Source organism: Hemicordylus capensis, chromosome 2, assembly GCF_027244095.1.
Source record: "Hemicordylus capensis ecotype Gifberg chromosome 2, rHemCap1.1.pri, whole genome shotgun sequence".
NCBI lineage: Eukaryota > Metazoa > Chordata > Lepidosauria > Squamata > Cordylidae > Hemicordylus > Hemicordylus capensis.
In genome coordinates, this window is record NC_069658.1 from 304136031 (window position 1) to 304154376 (window position 18346).

Consider the following 18346-nt stretch of genomic DNA (forward strand, 5'->3'; position numbering starts at 1 on the left):
GCATCTTGAGTGGATTTTTAACTGAGGAAATGGGGGGCTGGGAGAGGGCTTGTTCTGGTGCAACAGACATCTCAAGTTTGATTGCTCAGCAACTCTACCAAGGTTTCTCACCATGTGTAAGCCTTCACATAGAGGTTTTTGTGTACTTTTCCAATTGTAACGAGATGGAGAGTCTCCCTGGACATTCACCCAAATCCGTGTGTGTCTGTGTCAAACTTTAATAATTAGGGTGCGGTGGCAGCGAATCAGCTACTGGGGAAACAGGAAGGTTTTAAAGGAACAGCCTTTGTGGGTGAAAGCAAGAGAGAGGATGATTCAGCATTTCTTCCCCTTACATGGGCTTGCTTTGAAACAAAGGCTGCGTTAAATCAGCTACAAAGCCAAATATTACAAAGACACCATAAACCTCCAGTGATCTCTTCTTCAAAGGAAGCCAGAATCCAAGTAGCGCTACATCCTTGAAACATCTCACCACTCAGAGTTTGGAATGGGCACAAAACAATATCAAGACATTTCTTGGCATGCATCAGGCTAATCCAGTTGCACAAAAATAGGAGGGCTGTACATGAATTAAGCAAAAGCAATGCCAGTAGGAGCTTAATTGCATAGTTCATATTTGCTTTGTGCCACATTCTGGTACTACCACATTCTCTTTTCATGCCCTTCATCCATGATTGGGTTGTTACAGCTCTTAAGTTAAAACTGCTAAATGCAGACAAATTTACTGAGGAAAAAGCTGCCAAACCCTCACATTCAAGAAAAAAACATGCTCTTATTTTGTCTCACTCTGCCACATATATTTTCCTCCTGTGTTATAGGGAATGTGCCCAAAGGTACATGCAGTGCAGCTTCTCCTTTTCTACCATGAGAAGTGGCCCCTACAACCTGAGGACAGCCTTCAAATGCCCTTCAAAAGTCCTAGCTTTCAAGCCCTTGGAATAGTTTCATAAACAACACTGTGATTTCCTCCTGGTTATTATGAATGCACAAAGCTGCCTTCTGTTGAGTCAGGCTATTGTTCTACCTAGCTCAGGGCAGTCTACACCGACTGGCAGTGGGTTTCCAGGGCTTCAGATGTGGGTCTTTCCTAGCCCTACCAAATGATGCCAGGAATTGTACCTGGGACCTTCTGCACACAAAGCACACACTCATCCATTGAGCAGTTTATTGTTTATTATTTATTTAAACATTTTTATCCTGCTCTTCCTCTGAGGAGCTCAGAGCGGTGTTCATGCTTATTTTTATCCTCACAACAACCCTGTGAGGTAGGTTAGGCTGAGAGATACATGACTGGCCCAAAGTCACCCAGTGAGTTCATGGATGAATGGGGATTCGAACTTTGGACTTCCCTGTCCTAGTCCAACACTAACCTCTACACTATGCTGGCTCTCTATGACCCCCATTGCTCCCCTACTTGAGTTATGATTCCTCCCCATCATAGATAAGCAGCTGCTACTACTTCTACTTTATTAGGCGTCACATGAATCAATCACATTATTAATACTACTAATTGTTTTACAGTGCCTATCGGGGTGCAAAGTGTTACACCCCTTATCTCTTATTATATGAAGGAGAAATCCCAGGAATGCACCTGTAGGCTTCTGTAAAAAGCTTCATTGGAGCTAACCCTGTAAACCATCACTGAAAGGGTGAGGGCCAATGATCTCTCTTCTTTTATGTCACAAATAGTTGCCATTGTCCAAGAAAGAAACCACAATCCTATTTCTAGACTGGAAGAGATTCAGAGAATTGAGCCAAACAGATGTTGCGAATCTATGCCAGAGCTACATATATCTGAAAGTCAGGCTAACTAAAGGGGAAAAAAGGAAACGTTCTTCTCGTTTCCCAGTTATAGTGATTTCTGCTTTGACACTGAGTTATCTGTGTTCCCAGAGCAAAGGTACAGACTGAACTCATTATTGTATGCTAAGGCCTCTGACTAGATTGTTGATGTTTTTCAGTGGAGATCTTGTGCTGTGGGGCTTCTGCTTATTGGAGCCAGGGTGACCGGCAACTGATATACAAAACCTTTTGCCTGGTCTCTTTCCTTTGACCTCCTGACAAACCTTTGCTCTTTTGGTCAGCTGATCTGATTTTCTCTCTCTTTCCATTTTGAGGCTCTCCCATCTGCAACCCATGCATAATTTTGGGGTTTTAATTTCTGGTTATTTTTAAATTGTTAAAGTGTTTTTAAGTTTTTATATAGTTTTTAACTGGTTTTGTTATTGTAAACCACCCAGAGACGAAAGTTTGGGGCGGTATACAAATTTGATCAATAATAAAATAAACAAATAAATAAATCTTCAGATTTATGCAGATTTGTGGGACCTACACTAGATCTGATGTTTTCTGCTGAGCAGGAGGACGGTGATCTGAGTGCAAAGAAACAGATTGTTCCTTTGTGAGAGACAGTTCACTACTCATTGATGGCACCGGAAAAAATATATTGGCGGGGGGCTCCAGATTTCCAGATTGCTGCTGGCCCTTGGCAGACTGCCCTCTGTGGGTCGCCCATATGAAGACCATGAGCAGAGAGGTGGTCTCAGGGATCAGCAGTAGGTCCTTCTTGCGGGTGGGGTTCCAGGGCTCTCGGCAGCTGCCCAGTGTGGAGGTTTTGGTTAATCCATTCCTTGATCCAGGCCAGCTTTGGAGTGGGGCTTTAGTTACTTGTATTCCAGTCTTGGAGTAGAGGCGGTGCTAACAAACAGCCAGCATCAAGAGCACTGAAAAGCAGTCTGCACTTGCCTCTCTGTTATTACATGATTAAATTATGTACATTATCTATTTCATTAAACTATTAATATTCCTGATTCCACTCCACTGCCTTGTCCTTGCATACCACAACTCTTTACCCCTTCTGTGCCTCCCACCAGGACTGGCACTGGATTGGCATTGCTGGGAAATCCAAGGTAAAGTGCATTCCAAAGAAACATATTGGATTTCTGGAAGAAAAATAAGGTGTGTTTCATATTAATGCTCTCATCCTAAACATAAACAGAAGAGAGCCATGGGGAACACACCTCTCTCTCTCTCTCTCTCTCTCTCTCTCTCTCTCTCTCTCTCTCTCACACACACACACACACACACACACACTTTGATGTTAATAATGATAATAAGAAAAACAGTCACCTTTGAGTATATAAAAAGATATTGCAGGTCCAGTAATGGGCAAGCAAGCTACATGACTGGGGTACATGCTCCCCATCTTGTAGCTTATGTCACTGTCTGGTTGGATTTAGGCTCACCAGGAACCCTAGCCAATGATTTCCATTGATCCTGGGGGGTTCCTTATCATTGCCAGGACATTGCCTTATCATTTGCTCTCCTGTTGCCATGGTTGATGATTCTATTGGCATTCTGGCCAGCCTCGAGAATGGGGGAAAGCCCTGGACAAATGACATGACCACTTCTGAGTGCCCTCTCTTTCTCTTGCTCATAAAAGCCAGATTATGGTTTTTATAAACCATAATTATAATTTCCCTGGGGAACCAGAACCCTGGTTTCCTGGGCATCTGATGCCCATAAAATGACAAGGATGGTAGCCAGAAATGGGCTAAATAGCACCATTTTGTCATAGGTCTTGAACTTCTTGTCCTTTCTGGAAGATAGATTTCAGACGGTGGAACTGAGGGCCTTTTTTAAAGCCTACTTTCCTGTAGGCTTATGAGATCACCCGGAATTCTCTGTGTGTGTCCATGTGTTCCCCCATCAACTTTGCAAAAACTGGACCAATATGAACCTAATCAGGCACAGTTGTAGGGACACATAAGGACACCTCATTGGCATAGTTTGTGATGATGTCATCCACCCTGATTAAAGATGCTGGACATGTAAACTTCTGAGGTGCAAGTGGGCTAACTTGTCAACCATCTAACCGATTTGAACCAAATTTGCTACAGCTGTAGGGACACATAGAGGTGCCCAAATGGCATAGTGTGTGATGATGTCACCCACTCCAATTCAAGATGACGGCTGTGTGGACATCTGAAGCGCAAGTGGGCTAATTTGTGGATTGTCTAACCGATTTAAACCAAATTACGTACAATTGCAGTGAGTGACACACAGGGTCACCTCGATGGCGTAGTCTGTGATATCATCCATACCAATTCAAGATGGCGGACATGTAAACTTTGGAGGTGCAGGTTGGCTAACTTGTGACCCACTTAACCAATTCATGCAGCTTGAGGGTATTACTGGACCCAGCTCTGCTTTTGGAAGCTCAGGTGGAGGCGGTGGCCAGGGCTGCCTTTGCACAGCTACAGCTAGTGCGCCAGCTGCTTCCCTTTCTTGAGAAGACAGATCTGGTCAGTTACCCATACCTTAGTCATGTCAAGGCTGGATTACTGTAACACGCTCTATGTGGGGCTGCCCTTGAAGAATATCTGGAAACTGCAGCTATTGCAAAATGCAGTAACTAAGGTTTGGTCTGGAGCTGCCTGATGGGAGCACATCACACACATTTTGAAAGAGCTGCACTGGCTACCAGTTTGTTTCCAGGTCCAATTCAAGGTGCTGGTTTTGACCTTTAAAGCCTTTAATGGTTTGGGCCCAGGATACCTGAGGGACCGCCTGCTCCCAAGGGTTGCTGCCCGCTTGACGAGGTCATCTGAGGGGGTTCTGCTCTGGGTGCCGACAATGAGGGAGGCTAGGTTGTCGTGCACTCGGGACAGGGCCATTTCTGTTGCTGCCCCCAGACTCTGGAATGCTCTCCCGGTGGCTATTCGCTCCTCAGTTTCCATCGCAGCTTTTAGAAAGCATGTTAAATCATGGCTTTTTACCGAGGCTTTTATATGATTGTTTCTGCTGCTGCTCTTTGTACTTTGTATTGCTTTTATGTTTGTGTTTAAAATTTTTAATCAGATTTGTTTTATATTTTTAGCTTAATATTTTGTGTCTTTTTTACAATCTTGTTTTTAAATTTTGCTGTAAACTGCCTTGGGATTGTTTTAATGAAGGGCAGTATATTAAATAAATAAATAAATAAATAAATAAATAAATAAATAAATAAATAAATAAATAAATTTGAACCAAAATTGCTGCAGCTGTAGGGGCACATAGGGACACCTCAATGATGTAGTTTGTGATGATGTAATCCAGCCCAATTCAAGATGGCAGACACAAACTTTTGAGGCGCAAGTGGGCTAACTTGTGAACTGCTTAACCGATTCGAACCAAATTTGGTACAGCTGTAAGGACACATAGGGACACCTCAATGGCATAGTTTGTGATGATGTCATCCACCCCTATCCAAGATGGTGGTCGTGTGAACATCTGGGGCTCAAGTCGGCTAATTTGTGGACTGTCTAACCCATTTGAACCCAATTGGGTACAGTTTGCAGTGAGTGACACACAGGGACACCTCAGTGACATAGTTTGTGATGATGCAATCCACACCAATTCAAAATGGCAGGCGTGTAAACTTTGGAGGCTCAAGTGGGCTAATTTGTGAACCGCTTAACCGATTTGAACCAATTTTGCTACAGCTGTAGGGACACATACGGACACCTCAACGGCGTAGATTGTGACAATGTTGTCCAACTCAGTTCAGGTTGGTGGACCTGTAAACATTTGAGGTGCAAGTGCACTAACTTGTGGACAGTCTAACAGATTTGAACCAAATTTGCTACAGCTGTATGGACACATAGGGATGCTCCAATGGTGTAGTTTGTGGTGATGTCATCCACCTCAATCCAAGATGGTGGACGTGTGAACTTTTGAGGCACAAGTGCACTAACTTGAGGACTGTCTAACTGTTTTGAACCAAATTTGGTACAGTTGTAGTGAGTGACACACAGGGACACCTCAATGGTGTAGTTTGTAATGATGTCATCCACAGACGCATGAATATTTGAGGTGCAAGAGATCTAACTTATGGACCTTGATTTGAACCACATTTAGTCCAATTGCAGAGCCACTAAAAGGAAAGTAGACTGATTAGTTCTTACTATAACAACTTGTTTTATTATATTTGTTAGAGGTCTTGAATGCTTCATCATGACATGGAATGCAGGGACACAGATTTTAATATAAATAAGCAAACAAATACAGGATAACCCCGAGTTCTTTTTACTATTTTGCTCATTAAATGATACTTCCCAGCCATTTGATCAGAAAGACACAGCACAAAACCAGAGAAATTAAAATTCAGGACATCTCACACAAGTGATTCAACTATGTTAAAAAGAGAAGTGGTAGCTTATTGTTCAATGTGTCATTCAGGGGCAACTGACATATTCGCTGCATTTGGTGTCCATGAGGATGTTTTCATAGTCTCCAGAATGGATTGTGTATGACTTGACTTAGCACCCACTATGGCATCGCAGACATTTTGAAATTGATAGCCAAACAGGGCGTGTTCAGTTGCCATCATATACATTGATCTGGCAAAGACTATTTAAGATAGCAAGTTTCAACTAGACCAGGGGCTCCCAACTTTGTGTCTCAAGAAGTTGCTGGACTCCAGCCCCCATCATCTCATCATTCCAAGGCCTAGCAAGCTGTGGCATTGACTCCCACAAACCCTAAAGAGTATAGTAACTATGGAGAAAGCAAATCAAATTCTTTATGACAAAAAAAGGTCTCTCACATCTGTTTTATTTTTGAAAATAGAGTCAGAAGCCTGAATTTAATGAACAGGTTTGTTTGTTAGCATACATGCTGAAAATTGTTGCTTCCTTGCTCCATTTTTCCTTTACTCATAATCCTGTTTTCCTGGAATCCTCTTCCTAATCAGAAGATGGCTCAGGAATCTATCTCCTGTTGCTGCTCTAGTGGGCTAGATTTCCTGTTTATATAAGCAGTGCACAGCACAGCAGCACCTTCCATACTGCCATCATACATCAAATTATAAATAAACCATCACTTCAAACTAGAAAGCTGTCTTGGTAACCAAGTGTAAACAGCATTAGGTTAAAGCGTTGACTCAAATATGCCTTAAAAAGTCCCTGATCCTTAGTGAGTGACAGACAAAACAGCGGAAGAACAAAATGATTATCAAAGGGAAAGCCTTTCCTTGCATTCATCTCTCCAGCTAGTCTAACAATGAGTGGTGATTAGATTTCTTAATCGGCGCAGCGGAGAAATGCTTGACTAACAAGCAGAAGGTTGCTGGTTCGAATCCCCACTGGTATGTTTCCCAGACTAGGGAACTATGGGAAACACCTATATCGGATAGCAGGGATATAGGAAGATGCTGAAAGGCATCATCTTATACTGCCTGGGAGAAGGCAATGGTAAACCCCTCCTGTGTTCTACCAAAAGAAAACCACAGGGCTCTGTGGGTGCCAGGAGTTGAACTCAACTTGACAGCACACTTTACCTTTAAAACCTCACTCCTTCTTTGGCTGTATGCTTGACTATGAGATGGTGTGTAGCTGCAGCAAGATCCTAAGCACAATTGCTCAGATATAATTCCCACTGAGTTCCATAGCACTTCCTTCCTCCAGTTGCAGAAGGTGAACAAGGAGATCTTGGTGAATTAGTGATATAGGCACTTACAAGGCACTTTTATAAGGTGCCTTATAAAATGAATTAATATTATTATTGACTGACATCCAGACTAAGTCTAATAATTTGTGGATGCACAATAGGGGAGCAGTGATTTTTGCCAGTCTCCCATTCCCTCTTCAGCCCTCTTCCTCCTGAAAATATGTATGTCCCTGAGGGCTTCAGGATCCTCATGGTTATATTTTCAGGTGGCATAGAGGGCTGCAGAAGAAAGGGAGGATCGGCAAAAATCACCCCTCCCCATTGTGCTCCCACAACACGATTCTGCACTATTTATTTATTTATTTTTATTACATTTATAAACCGCCCCATCCAGAGGCTCTGGGTGGTGTACAACAACAACACATGCATTTTTAGTCTGGATGTCAGCCACAGCCAATATTATGTGTATTAATATACTGAATTATTATATAAACTATTATAAGATGGATTATTGATGTAGGCACTCATGAGTACTGTTTCTAATTCTCTGCACAGCATTGTATGGGCAAAAACAGATACCCATTGTATGGGCAAAAACAGTTTATTGCTCCTATGAGATCTCTAATATTTTTGCATTGTCAGAACAGCTAATAAGTTGCTATGTGTTTTCTCTCTCCCCAGTCCTCTGCTCTTTGTCTGCCTTGCTGTTGTCAAAAGAACATGGTAACCTTCTTGTTGTATTACTCTATCCAGTATCTTTAATGTTTTGTTGTTTAAAAGTTTGTCCGGGGGGGGGGGACCTGTAGAGAGTGGGGTGGGGGTGGGTAGAGTCAGAAAGGAAGAGGGAGGGAAAGGAGAAGGAGGAAATTGAGTTGTTTCTGGAATAAAGTCTTAGTAATAAGACTACTATATAAGATTACTTTGTGTTTGTGAGGGCAGCAGCTATAAAACACTTCTCAAGGAAAGGACTCAGGCTTCCAGTCATGTTTGTGCTGCCCTTGGCATGTGAACATGATGTGACAGGACAGGTCGGACAATCTGTGTGTGTTTCATTCCATCTGTTTACTTGAGAATTCAAGTATTGATATTCTATCAGACCCCAGATGCCTCAACAGTGCTTCTGATGGCTCTTTCCTCCATGTCTCAACCTTGGCACAAAGGGCTGATGAACAATGAGTTACCTGTGAGTCATAGTTCCCACATGAACTCACCTATATCGCAATATCAGGCAGTGCTCTGCAAAAAAGAGGCTGAGGCTCTTGACCTAGTTGCTTCTGCCAAATGACAAATTCAGTTATGGGGACAGATACAGGACCATCAGATCCGTCCAAACCGGAAAGCAAATAAGTCGCACAACTCTTATCAATGGTCTTATTACTGGATTGCTAAAACCATTTAGGGCACAGAACATCTGAAATCAAGATCATCATCAACACTGGGTATGTTTGTAAACACACCTGAACTATACTAGAACAAATTGTTTTACCGGAACAGACCAAAAGTTCATCTAGACCAGTATTCTGTTACCAACAGTGACCCAGCAGAAAACCCTGAGAGGCACACCAGCAGAACATTTGACGAAAGTTTGGACGGTATATAAATATGATAAACAAACAAACAAATGATGCAGATGGCTATCCTCTGTTAATTAGAGGTATATGGAATAAGGAGATTCCACTTTTTAAACTGTAGAGACCTATTCTCCATGAATTTGTCTAATCTTTTTTAAAAGTTACATCATCTTTTGGCCACCACAACATCTTGTGGCAAGGATTTATTTCATATTTTCATTTTGCATTGTGCAAAGTACTTCCTTCCATTGGCTCTATGCATATAAGACAGAGGTACTGTTGGTCAGTAGGAGAGCCAATCAGGATGAGGAGATTTTACCGGTTCTGGATGGGGTTGCACTCCCCTCGAAGGAGCAAGTACGCAGCTTGGGGGTACTACTGGACCCGGCTCTGCTTTTGGAGGCTCAGGTGGAGGTGGTGGCCAGGGGTGCCTTTGCACGGCTTCGGCTAGTGCGCCAGCTGCATCCCTTTCTCGAGAAGGCAGATCTGGCCACGGTTACCCACGCCTTAGTCACGTCGCGGCTGGATTACTGTAAGGTGCTCTACTTGGGGCTGTCCTTGAAGAATATCCGGAAACTGCAGCTAGTGCAAAACGCGGCAGCGAGGGTTTTATCCAGAGCTGCCCGTTGGGAACATATCACCCCCATTTTGAAAGAGCTGCACTGGCTGCCGGTTTGTTTCCGGGTCCAATTCAAGGTGCTGGTTTTTACCTTTAAAGCCCTTAACGGTTTGGGCCCGGGGTATTTGAGGGACCGCCTGCTCCCAAGGGTTGCTGCCCGCTTGATGAGGACATCTGAGGGGGGCCTGCTCCGGGTGCCGAAAATGAGAGAGGCCCAGCTGTCGTGCACTTGGGACAGGGCCTTCTCTGTTGCTGCCCCCAGACTCTGGAATGCTCCCCCAGTGGCCATTCGTTCCTCGGACTCCATCATGGCTTTTAGAAAGCTTGTAAAGACTTGGCTTTTTACCCAGGCTTTTACATAATCGTTTTTACTGCTGCTTCTGGGTGTTTTTATCTGTTGTATTGTTTTTATGACTGTTTTTATATGTTTTTAGCTTGATGTTTTTTATTGCTTTTTTATTGTATGTTTTAATTTTTGTAAACCGCCTTGGGGTTGTTTTTTAACAAAAGGCGGTATAGAAATGTAAAAATAAAATAAATAAATAAATAAATTAAAAAATTTTTTGGCTGATATCAGTGCCAGATGTAGAAAGAAGCCCTCACATGGGTGCTTTCCAGATTATCCGCTACAACCATGGTAAAATACTTTGGCCTGGCAGGATCGAATTGAAAATGATCCCAAGAATCTACAACGGAAAATAAAGCTTTTTTTTTTTTTTTGCAACAGACATACAACGTTATAGCACTAAATCGCAGCGATGAAATCCGAAACAAGGCATCCAAAATGTGAATGGCACCCTGCTGACAGCGTAGGGAGTGCAGTGTCACAACACAGGAAGTGCAGAAGAATACTTAGCAGATACATTGTGACACTGTTGTAGGGGTTAATCTGGAAAGCGCCATGATGGGGGGGCCTCTGAATACCACAAAAATGACTAAATTTGAAGCTTTAGATAATTGGTTGAAAAATAAAGGAGAAACAAGGAAATTACTCTAAAATGGACATTATCATTCTGATAAGGCAAAAATATACTTTTATGGCCGTACAATTATTTATCATATTGAGTTTATAAATCTGTGCAGAAATAACTAAGTTTTATCAGAATTATATTAGATCAGGGCCTGATTTAGACCAATGTCCACCATCATGGTTACAGGGAGTGTTTGCCGCTTCAAACTAATGTTGCTGTAACCATAAGCAGCACAGCAAGCGGGGCTGAGTGATGTGCTGGGGTGCGACTTCTGACCCATTCTGTAATTCTGTGGGGCCTTTTACACTTGACATAGCTCAGCACCCCACATGTCACACTGTAATCCTGTCCTGGCTGACATTTTCACTAACAGTGTGGAGGTAATTAGTGCAAAGCACCTCCACAGTATTTAGCAATCCAGAGTCCTGCTGTGTGGGTGAGGGAGCAATTTTCACTGATCTCCCCTTCCTCCAGAAGCACTCTTCATTAACCATAAATATGTTCCGAGGGCTATACAACCTAGTATTTAGGAGTAGACAGAGAGGGGATTGAGAATGCATGCATACTGTCTATTCTAGTTGCAGTACTGAAGATCTATAATAAAACTGCGTACCATTCTCCAATCAGCTTGACCGTATAAACATGCACGGATAATTAGCCAAGCTTTTTCAAATCATAATGGAACAGCACTGTAAAATATAATGACATTTTAAATCATGGATCTACTTGGCCTGGTTCAGATGTGATGCTAACCCAGGGCTGCACAACTTCAGCCCTCCAGCCATTTTTAGACTACAACTTTCATCATCCCCAGCCACAGTGGCCAATAGTCAAGGATGATGGGCATGGTAGGCCCATTTAGAGGCCAACATCTGCAGGAGGGCTGAAGTTGTGCAGCCCTGTTCTAAACCATAGTTCAGTGGTGTGTACACAATCCATGGGGAGCCTCAAGCTCATACACGCTCCTCCATCTCCTTCCCCTTCTGTGCCCATCAAGGAGGAGTTTTAAAGAACAAAACTGTAGTTTCCCGTTTCACTCAAACAAGCCAGCTTCTCATCGTCAGACAAAATGGGAAGCTATGATTTGTTACAAACTGCAACGGGAAGCTTTGAATTTCCTCCTCTCATGTGCAAAGGGAGAGGAAGTATGGGGGGAAGTGCAAGAGCCCAAAGCTTTGTGCATATAACACTAAACCATCGTCCAGCCTTATGTCTGTGTCTCTTTAAACTTTCTAAACACTTTCTCAAGAAAAACAGCTTGGATTTTATGAGTGGTGAAACACTGGCACCAAGGGAAGTTTCCCTTCTGGGAATAATAGCAGCTTGGGGGGCACGATTTTTGTTAGGGGGCATAATAGCAGCTTCGGGGGCAGCAGGAAAGGGCTAAATACCCGCTCCATGTGCACCATGGACTCAATTCTGATTGCCCTGCTATTTAGCTTTAAAAAACAAACAAACATGCAGAGGCGTTTATCGTAATGCGTAGTTTGGCCCTAAGCCTTTTGTCAAATACATGTTTCATTGCAGTGTCCTTCAGACTGCTGTATCCAAGTGCAATGTTCCACTCACCTAGGTTCCCAGGACTGTGTCCAAACAGCTAGTAAAGCTCAAGTGTAACTCCCAACTATTGACAGTCACAATGACAACCTGTCAAAGTTTGAGGCTTCGTTAAGCTAGCCAAGTACCTGCGTGAAGTTTCAGAAAACCAGTAAGTCTGATTTCTATTCCATTTAGAGTGGAACAGAAACCAAAAAGAGACACAAATCTCAACCAAAGATGTGAACATCCCCAGATTGGTCTCTGTTTTAGGCTTCAGATGTTGTCCATACTAGCAGGCTGAGGTGGCAGTGCTAAGGGAAGCATAGAGCTGATTTTAATTAATTAAACTTAATTCAATTTTGTAATTGGCCACTGCGGGTTAAGAATTATAACTGGCTTGTCTACAATATCATAGTGGTACAGATTGAAGCTTTAGGCTGTGGATATCAATGGACTTAAGTTCAATTCTGTATTGGATAGTGGCCAATGTGATTCTAATAATGGTTAATAATTTCTAATTATTTTAATTAAATATTTTTCAGATTTTCTGAAGCTCTGGTAGAGCCCTAGTTAGCTTAGAGGTCAAATGCCAAGGCCACGGAAGAAACAGATTAATGGATACTTCAGGGGCGTAGCAAGGTTGGAGTGGGCCCAGAGACAAAATTTTAAAATGGCCCCCCCCCCAAAGTCCAGGGCCTCCGCACACCCCAGGCCCCCAAGGATTTAAGTCTGATATTCCAAAATAAGTATGCTGCCTGCAAATACATTTCACTGAATACACACACACACGTCACAATATATAGTGATATACATTGAGTACTATACATTTGTATTACTTTTAATGCCTAGAACACACTAGAAAGATGAATTATTAAAATAGGCCCCTCCCTGCAGATTAGCAAAGGAGACTTTCAACCATGCAGGGTGAGCCTATGTTTGTTTTCTCAGAATTCTGAACAAATTCAGTCAAGTTTGATTGCAGGAGGTTTTTCACAGGAGGCTTTTAAAGCCCTTTAAGACACATCTCCTCTGGAATGGAGGTGCTGCATTCACATGTTGGCCAGATTTACCCTGAAGTCCCTGCAAGTTATTGGGGAGCAGTTCACACACAAGAAAAATAAAATAAAAGCACCACACATGCTTCACAGTTCTCATTCAGACCTTCTGGGTTGCAAAACAACTTGATCATAAGTGCATTTATAAATGAATGAATGAATAAATAAAATTAATAAAATACTGTTCCAGAAGTTTTTGCAATTTTCTGCCATGAAACAAGCCACTTATAGGACTTTTTAGATAGTTTTTTTAAGTCAGCAAATTTTCCAAGCTGTTTCAAAATAAATATTCAGAGACTTCTCGGTCCCTCCCCCCCCCATATCCAAGCCCTATGGCAAGCAGATCCCTATATATGGGGGGTGGGGGACGGGAAAGGTAACCACAAAAAGGAGTTCACACTCGACCTGGCAAATGCTGGTCTGGGTTAAGCAGGGCAGCAAGGGGTCTTCTGCTGCAGAGAACACTCTGGCTGCCTCCTCCTTCCGGGCTGGCTTGGGCCCTACTCGAGTTCAGGCTTCACTGCGGCCTACACGGAGGCCTCCGTGGAAGCCCCGCCCACCCGCCAATCAGCTGGAGAAAAGGAGCTCTTTGCAGCTTGCCTGCTGCTTCGATTGCGGGCCAGCAGAACAAGCAGGAGAGACGGCGAAGAGGGCAAGTGGCTGAGAGGCTATGGGGCTGGGCAGGGGGCAATGGGGAGTCACATGAGGTGCCTCTGGGGTGCCCCTCCAGGTAGTGGGGCCCCCAGACAACTGTCTCCCCTTGCCCTATCATTGTTACGCGCCTGGGATACTTCCTCTGAGATATGCTGAAGTAGAGCATTTCCTCTTGCAGAGGAGTTCTTGTGTCCATAAAACCAAAGTTCTAATCACAGAACAGTTCTCCTAGAATCAGGAAGCCCATTTCTGTGGCTCTTCTCACCAGGAGCATTTCCAGTCAGCAGGCTTTATCACGGGTTTACTATGAGTTTGCATTTGTACAAAAATCAAAGCAAAAGTGGATGTTTTAAAATGCCATGTGCATGCTGGTTCGGTGAGGGGGTACTTGGGCTGATTTGGGCCCCAGCAGCCAGCTGCAAGGGGTGGCAGGGAGCAGGTAAGAACCGACACTCCTCTTTCTTAAAGCTCCCACTCTCTGCTCCCAACCAGGGCTTGAATCTCTCAAATCGCTTTAATCAGGGCTCGAATCGCAGTTTGAGCATCCCTAGTTCTATCTTTTAGAAGTGAGAATTCTATAGCATTGACTCTTAGCACCCCAGTAACCTCTTTTGGCTTCTAGAGGCACGAGGAGTTATGTTAATAGGTCTATAAAGGCAGTTAGCATCTGTTAGAATTGTTCAATTGTTAAAGGCTAGTGCCTGCTTGCATATGTTGTTCTATTTCTCTTTGAGTATGTGACGTTTTAGTTTCTTAATAAATCTTTATTTGATTTTGAACTCAACCTACCATCTCCAAATAATCTCTTGGGCTAACCTTCTTTTCCACCAGAGCATACTCTGCTGTCTGCTTTTTCCCTGGCTCTACTCTGCCCCCATCTGGATGATCTGAAACATTTACATTTTTGCACCTTAAGGGATTATGTTTGCCAAAATGTTTACTGCTCAACTCAGGCTGGCTATCCCACAGGCATCTTTTTAGAAGTTGCTCTGTGACCTTTTTGTTTTAAGTGCCAACAAACAGGTTCTATTTTGATTCAAGTGGAGACCATCCCTTTTGTAAAGTGTGATTTGTGCCCTCAAGAACCTACGCGCTAAAAATGATGTCTAACTTGCTGCAGGGGCGGCGGCTACAAAGGCCTTTAGGTCCAGGCTCCAAAATTACCTACAGTAGGTACACCTCTGTGTTAACTTTGGCTAAAAGCTGGGTCTGGTGCTGTGGGATCTCGGAGGTTCTCACAGGCAGCCAAGCTCAGGCTTGGCAGCCTACACCTGGGCTCGGCTACTCATGAGAACAGCCTCAGGGAATGCAAGCATGACAATGCCACATCATGCCGTTTTTTCAACCACACATTACCAAGGAGAAATAGGGGGCTATGGGTGTCTAAAGGAATCGGTACAGAGTGGTATTAAAGCCTTAGCACATGGCAAATCTGTTTTGCTTCTCTGACTGACAAAAGCACATTAGGGTTCCAGACAGGAGCTTTTCCTAGTCCTACCCGGAGATGTCAGGGATTGAACTTGGGCCCTTCTGCATACAAAGCAGGTGCTTGTAACAAACACATTCTGGTGAAAATAGTCATACTCTCGTGTTGGCCTGATGAAATCTGCCCAGAACACCTGAACTGTGAGGTGGTTGCTAACTTGCTACTAAACCAGACCAGAGCACATGGCCAATAAATACCTCTTATTTAAATAATACTGTGCAGGTAAAACATCCCAGATTACCACAAGAGTAAATATTTTACCAATTCGTAACACAGAAACTTTAGAGCAGCCAGCCTAATGGAAAGCAGAAAGATCTCTAACCTGCTGGCTTTGGAAATAGAAAAACAATCAACAAAATCACCTGGGATCAGCACAGGCCTTAGAAGTGCAAGACCTTTAAACTCCATCCTGCCATATATTCCGATCCCACTGCTCCAATGGGGTTGCCCTGCTTGTGTTGCCACCTCGAATGCATGTACTTCTGAACATACATCTTTATCACTTCATTTTAAGTGAGCAAAGCACATAGTGCCTGTCTTGCCATCTCATCCCCACTTTCCATCCCATCCCCCATCGGACAGTGTTAAGTCCAAATGTTTGGACATGTGTTTGGACATAACGCTGCTGCCACAAAAAGTCATTACAAACTGAGGGTTCAAACTGGATTTATGTGAGGAAAACCTCAGGTCTCTTTAGCCACAAATCTGCAGTTGCATGCATTTGGACATTCATGAATTCAAACCTCTGCCCCATTTAACTGCAGTTTCATGTTACGTGTGAATGCGGCCATTGACACAGTCACACCATTTTCAGAAGTGAAGCTCTAGTGTGTTTGGAGTGCAATGCAATATATCTGAAAGGATTGTTGAACAAGTGATAGGGATGCTGACTGGGTTAAAAGACAGTAGCATGCTTAATGTCTTATAACCAACATTCTTCTATGGCTGACCTCAATGGGAGCTGCTAGTGTGTCCTCCTTGCTAGGAAGAAGCCATAAAATGGACCATGGCAGACACAATGAAATTCCTATATAGAAGACACTTCTGTATAGGAATTTTCACAAAGAAAAACAAACAAATCAATCTAGAATTTTCACTCGCAGCACAAATGACCAGGCTCAAAGTATCATACTTTGGGCACATTATGCGAAGACCCGGCTCCCTTGAGAAGTCCACAATGCTGGGAGGATGACCAGCAGCAAAGTGTATGGACTCAATTACGACAGCAATGAATGCACCACTGAGAGACCTTAAAGTCCAAGTTGAAGACAGATCATCCTGGAGAGAATCTGTCTATGTGGTCGTTAAGAGTCGACACTGACTTGATGGCACTCAATCAATCAATCAATGTGATAATTCTAAATATGAGCTTTGCAGTTTTACAGCACAGGTATACCGTATACATTCAGATAATTACAGACACATAAGGTCATCACATATAACAATCTTCATGGGGAGTTTACATAAATTCCTCTTCACAATGGCGTCTAAGTAGAATTTCATAGTGTGTGAAGTGGTCCTAGAAGAGCTTAAACAACAAAACAAAGCAATCATTTGGCTTCCAATTGGAACAAAATCTAAATTGCCTCAGGTAATTCATGGGATCAGAGATCCACCAACCATCCTTGAACTATTGTTTTCTTCTGAAAATTGTCTTCTTAATCAATGGAAGCCATCCAAAGGTGTTTCAATTAATTCACACTTCTTTTTTTGCCTCAAACCTTTGATACGATCAACATCTTTGGAATTACATTTATGTTAAAATGTTCAAAACCATCCTTCCCATCTTCAGCCTTTGTTCTGCTCATTAGGACAGGATAGCTAGATAATCCAATCATTTGATAATTGCAATTTGACTAATAAGATTGAACTTCTCATAGGAGAAAAGCAAAAGCATGAGCTGGGATCATTAATACATTTAATATGGACATATTACACATTATGTAATATGGACATTTTATATAAAAGTTGGAGTACTGGATGTTGGTGCATGCATGGGCCTCCTGAAAGGGTAACAGATAGCTTAATTCTCTGTTTACAAAAACACAGTTGTATTTACTGAACTCTACTTTTTCACCTCCCCCCCACCCCCAATTTTGTGAAACTGACATATCTGTGGGTTCCCCAAGTCTGCTGGTACCTTCCTCTCGCCTGTAGATGCTCCAGTTATGCATCCATAAAGATCATAATCTTTCCATCTCTTTCAGAAATAGATATAAGATGTGCCAGGTACTTACATAGCACATTTGCACAAAACAAAGTAAAACATGCTCACAAAATAGCTGTTGGATTCATTCACACTTAGTCCTGTTGCTTTGATCCTCAGAGGTGCAGCTGCTGAGCTGAAATGCATTCAGATATCATGTTTATCTGAGTGTGCTGGCAAGAATAAATTTTGCCCACTTCTGTTATGATTCCTGCAAAATAATCACACATTACCATATTCATTGCGATGTTTGTATACTGTTTATGACATACATAACTGCACAGGCTTGAACCATACATACATAATACTGTCCCTTTCTCTACGAAAAACATTTTGCCTCATCTGTTGCAGAGAAATTACGTATCCTCTTTAAGGAATTGTACAGGAAGCAACTTGAACTGAGAAACAAGAGTTCGATATTTATTACTAACTGGAACAGTGGCCAAGGAAACAAGAAGCAGACTGACAGTCTCTAATGCACAGAAAGGGAGAACCTCTCAGTTTGGAATTCAAGACAGCAAGTGAGGAGGAGACAAACACACACACACAGGGAGTCCACCCTGAGCCAGTTCACAGACACATTCAGAGACACACAAGCCTGTCCCAGATCAAGAAGAGAGACTACGTCCATAGCAAATAACAAATCAAAAAATATACCCGAGGAGCTACTAGAAATAGATGTTTTCAACCAAATACTACTGGCTGGTTTACCCGTTTTGTTTAAGAGCGGTGGGTGGGGGGCACTGGAAAGCAGCTTTATGCTTCGGATATTTGCCAGGAAAGAGACAGCAGCCTGGATGAGCCTGAAGACAACTAT

At 42.8% G+C, this 18346-nt stretch overlaps 1 long non-coding RNA gene across 1 annotated transcript; it reads right to left on the bottom strand.

The window, feature by feature from the left end:
* Window positions 1–16649: 16649 nt before the first annotated feature.
* LOC128342082 (uncharacterized) lies at window positions 16650–17734 on the bottom strand. The gene is made up of 2 exons (XR_008314758.1): window positions 17599–17734; window positions 16650–16851 (listed from the first exon to the last, which is right to left on the bottom strand). It is a non-coding gene; the product is annotated as an uncharacterized LOC128342082 (long non-coding RNA).
* Window positions 17735–18346: the final 612 nt, after the last annotated feature.